Source organism: Etheostoma cragini, unplaced genomic scaffold, assembly GCF_013103735.1.
Source record: "Etheostoma cragini isolate CJK2018 unplaced genomic scaffold, CSU_Ecrag_1.0 ScbMSFa_4662, whole genome shotgun sequence".
Classification (NCBI taxonomy): domain Eukaryota; kingdom Metazoa; phylum Chordata; class Actinopteri; order Perciformes; family Percidae; genus Etheostoma; species Etheostoma cragini.
The window spans coordinates 89,811-94,810 of record NW_023269055.1 but is presented as its reverse complement, the minus strand read 5'-3'; the positions used below and the strand labels follow the sequence as shown (position 1 = coordinate 94,810).

The following is a 5,000-nucleotide window of genomic DNA, read 5'->3' as shown; positions in this document are numbered from 1 at the left end:
TTTACCCAGGTTTCTTCTTTTATTCAGTGATATTTCAATTTCCTTGCAGTAGTAATCCCAAAAGGATTAATAAAGAAAAAAATTAAATAAAGTCTAAGTCTATATGAGAAAAAAGTCAAAAGAATTCCAAAATCTTCAGGGGATGTAGCTCAGTGGTAGAGCGCGTGCTTTACATTTATGAGGACCTGGCATCTCCAGCAGGTATTATGGTAGAGTCTTAAAAAAGTCCCAACAAATCTGAATATCTTCTGAGGATGTAGCTCAGTGGTAGAGCTCATTAGAGTCTTTAAAAGAGCTGCAAAAGATATTACCTCCTGTGGTAATGTGACTGGTAGGGTTATAGAACATAATGGTAGGCTAAGACCTCCTGTTACACGAAATAAGCGGTATGCTCTCTCTTTTGTATCTCAGACTATCATACAGCACAAAGAGTTCTTTGAACGTAGTATATTTATTGTTTTATTCTCCAGTTTTTATGGGTGTTACGGCAGGTTAGTTTCTATTTTTATGGATGAAATAATCTCAACATGCAATTAAGTCAACCCTTCAGCAGGTGGAGACATTTCACTTCGGACACTTGCAGCAACAGACGCTTTGTTAAACATCAACAGGCTTGAAATACTATACTTGATACTGACGCAAAGCATAGAAATTAGCAGAGGACGGTTTCAATCCGTCAACCTCTGGGTTATGGGCACAGCACACTTCCGCTGCGCCACTCTACTCTGCTGGGGCTGGAAAATCTGTAATTCACGTTTTGACGGGAGGTTTGGGAACCTGCGTCAACCAAGGTTCCAACTTTTTCTCGTCAGCTCTGTTTTTATCCCATCCAGAAAAGAGATTTTAGACCTGGAACGAGCCATCTTTTGTTTCCTGTAGAGAGCCAAGTGGGAACAAGTGAAAAGAATAGTTATGAAGAAGTAAAAAGAGAAATTAGAAGAAGGAAGACCTTACCCTCTGATCTTAAGAATACAAACTGTCTATGTGACAGATGTGTAATCTGTCATGTTCTGCCTTCTGAAGCTCTAGCCAGGAGCCATTCCTCGCCTAAACAATATGAGTCAATCCAGAAACCAATCATTTTCATATTAATTATTCATAATAAATAAAAATAAATTGACATCATTCCATCCAATATGGGCAAGATGAGGTTGACAGATTTGGCCCTGGATGCATAGAATGCCTGCCATGTTGTGCGACAAAATGTGGGTGTCCTGGAAAAAGCTTCTTTAAATCTAACCTCGTTCTTTTGTTTCTTGGCAAGAAGTATTATGCTTTTGGATCATCCGTCCATCTCTACATCAGAATCAGAATTCTTTATTGATCCCTGAAGGGAAACTCTGGAAGGAGGTGCTCCTTCCAGAGTATGTATTGTCCAGCGATGGTGGTATAGTGGTGAGCATAGCTTCCTTCCAAGCAAGTGACCTGCGTTCAATTCCTAGCCATCGCAGTAGCTTTCTTTGAGTGATGTTACTTGCTTTTTTTACAAGAAATCAGCAGAAAGTTTACTTGCCCAAACTGGTTTGATAAAACATTAAATGTCTTTGGGCTGCACGATTATGTTGATCAATATGGAGCTAACAATTATGTTGATTTTCTACTCCAAATCGCTGGAAAGGAAGTTTTCACCAATCGTAGAACATCAGGTTAACAAGGAACAATCTCAGCAAGGTGATTGATGGATGATTCTAGTTACTCCACCAACTTCAGCCCAAAGGATACAGCTATAAGACATCACATTGGTTGCCTTCCAGCTGTGTAATACACGCAAATGGCAGTGGTGGGAATTGAACCCACGCCTCCAGAGAGACTGGAGCCTTAACCTAGCGCCTTAGGCCACTCGGCCACACTACCTGCATGTAGTAGTTCTCCACATCGTGACAAACACCGGCATCGTAACTAATGGTATGCTTGTTAATGTTATTGGAAAAAGAACATTTGCAAGGCAAAAGCCAATACTTTATTAAAACCTGCTAATACTTTAAAAAAAGAATGTTTTCACTCTTTCTTATTTTTCTCTGGCATTGTTGATTTTTAGAACTTTGTAACCAGCATTAAGTGAGTAGGTTTAGGTCTGGGAGAATATGGGCTGAACATTTACCTAGGCTGAACTTGTGAACATCTTCGTTTGCATATTCACCGTAAAGAGCCATTACCCCATCCAGCTGTTGTTCCAGAGACAATAGGATGTACAGTTTTAGATTGCAAGGGAACTGTCCAAGACCAAAGACTACACGGAAATACCTCAAGTGATCAAAACAGTTTGTCAAAATTCCCAGCACAGATATAAAACCAGTCTTTAAAATATGTTCATGTACCATTAAAAAAACAAAGTAAACTATTTAAAATGATAAAAATTGTAACCCTCAAGATAGCTTGTGACGTTTTTAAACATGGTTAATTATATCTATTTTATTTTGCATATGTCTAGTTCACTGAAATCAATCATTTTCAGAAGGTCTCAGTCTACAACTACGCTCAATAACCCTACCAGTCAGATTAACTTGGAACGTTGGTTGCCACTTGTTACCACTGGTGCAACTGGTGAATCACAGATTTTCCAGCCTCCTGACTGGCAGAGCAGAGCAGAGTGGCGCAGTGGAAGCGTGCTGGGCCCATAAACCAGAGGTCGATTGATCGAAACCATTCTCTGCAAATTGCTGTGCTTTGTCTCTGTAAACTCTCTAATTCCAGGCTGTTGAAAATTAACAATGCATCTCTGTTTGGAGTGAGATGTCCCCACCTGCTGAAGGGTAAGTTAAGTTTATTTCATCCATTAGAATGAAAATTACAGTGCTCATATCCGCTGTAACACCCATAAAAACTGGAGCATAAATACAGTACAATAAAAACTGTAAATTGTGTAAGATCAAAGTGGTTGTTGTGCTGTCTACGATAGCCTGATGTATAAAAGGGAGAGCATACTGCTTAGTTTGTGTCACAGGAGGTCTTAGTCTACCACTACGCTCCAAAACCCTTCAAATCAGATTACCACAGGAGGCCTTGGTCTGCCACTATGTTCCATAACCCTATCAGTCAGATGAACTCAGGAGGTCTTAGGCTGAATCTCATTTCTCAAAAAAGATTTTTCAAAAACTTACTCAAGTAAATGTAACGGAGTAAATGTAACTGATTACTACCCACCTCTGATCTAAAGTCTGTGTTAATGTAGTGTTTCTGTGTTCCTTTTTCATTTGCAAACAGGGTTTAATGGGTTGCAGGGGGATTGGGTAAACATGATGATGGGATGCAAACAGAGGTAATCTCTGCAACAAAAAGGTGCTGCTGGGATTTGAACCCAGGATCTCCTGTTTACTAGACAGGCACTTTAACCAACTAAGCCACAGAACCTCCATGACCAGTTGCAATGTTAAGTCTTAATCTCTCTTTTACCTTGAATAAGCTAAACATACAGTATACTGACTGGCAGTATTGGGAGTAACGTGTTACAAAAGTAACGCAAATAAAGTAATGTATTCCTTTTTGCTTTAACACAGTAATATAACGCATTACTAATTATGAAAATATTATAAAAATGAGAAAGTGGTGACCAGGTCAAGATGTCTCCTGGGGACCTCCCTAGGGAGGTGGTCCAGGCAGGTCCAGCTGGGAGTAGGTCTCGGGGAGGACCCATGACTAGGTGGAGGGATTATATCTCTAACCTGGCCTGAGAACGCCTCAGGACTCCCCAGTTGCTCGGAAAAGGGAAGTTTGGGGTCCCCTGCTGGAGCTGCTTGACAGAGATGGATGGTTGGAACCCTAGTCACTAGCTCATTGTAATCTTGCAAAACCTATAGGAGGCTCTGTAGCTTAGTGGTTAAAGCACCTGTCTTGTAAACAGAAGATCCTGCGTCCAAATCCCAGCAGTGCCTCATTATCAGTTAATATTTATGTTATCTGCCCTACAAAGAGTGTATATATTTTTTATTCATTTTTGCTGTAGTGCTTAGCACCATTCTTTAACTTTGCCAATTTGTGGCCTGTTGATGGGCAATAAATATCAAAAGGGAAATGGATTGGAACCATTTTTAAATGCTTTTAAACCTTGCTTTGTTGTGGCTGAACGTGGCCCCGGTGTACACCAGGACCCTGTGACATCACTGTTGGGTGGGGTTTCAGGCGTGTGATGCTGACTGAGGTCAGAGTTGAAATAAACATGAACTTTACCGGCCAAGGCACTTTGGGCGCTGACTGCTTGATTTTAACGTCTTCGATGCTTCTGGAATGAAAATGTATAAATTAATTATTTGATATTAGTTGACTATATCGGGCTATGCAACTGAAGGAAGAATCAGCGGGTGTCATGGATATACTGTGATTTAGTTTTCAGAAAAACAACCCCATATATTAGCACTAACTAAAATCAATCCAATGCCAATGCTTGAGTTAGACCAATGTTAAAGTCTTACAGTAAGAAACCTTCCTCGCTCATGATCTTCTCCATAGTCCCGATGTCTCTTCTGGCATCTTGTGTGTTGTGATATAGAAGCAGTGGAAGTGGTTCCTTACACAGATTTGCCATCTTAAATACTGAATGCAGCCATCTCCACTCAACTCCACCTTCTTTTTGATGACTCTTCAGTGGTCTTGTCTATTGTAAGTAAGGAATGGCTTCATGAATAGACAACCATCAACCCAATGTATGCCATTAATAGTCTATGAGTGGTTAGTTAGAGTCCAAAAACCTTTTATGGTGCAACTCCTTTTTCCTCCAGACAGAGCTCATTCAGCAATAGAAAGTACCAGTTAGTGCTGAATATTTATTCCAAAACTCCCATTCTTTTATTTATTTAGCCAGCGGTGGACAACTGCTGAAATGTATTTCCTCTGCATGTGTTAGTGTCTGATGATGAACTCACAACCAAGACAACCCCAAAGAGAAGCACTTATGAACTCAATAATCATCAATGTCTCCATCTGAGATGATCTAAATGTGATTATAATGACATCCATCTTCATTTACAGTCTGTAGCATTGTCATTTTCAACTGCCCCAACAAG

General features: G+C 40.1%; 2 non-coding genes across 2 annotated transcripts; both read right to left on the bottom strand.

Moving 5' to 3' along the window:
- Positions 1-1,772: 1,772 nt before the first annotated feature.
- On the bottom strand, positions 1,773-1,854 carry trnal-aag. The gene has a single exon. It is a non-coding gene; the product is annotated as a tRNA-Leu (tRNA).
- A 1,423-nt stretch (positions 1,855-3,277) lies between these two features.
- Positions 3,278-3,351, bottom strand: trnat-agu. Its single transcript has one exon. It is a non-coding gene; the product is annotated as a tRNA-Thr (tRNA).
- Between the last annotated feature and the right edge of the window lie 1,649 nt (positions 3,352-5,000).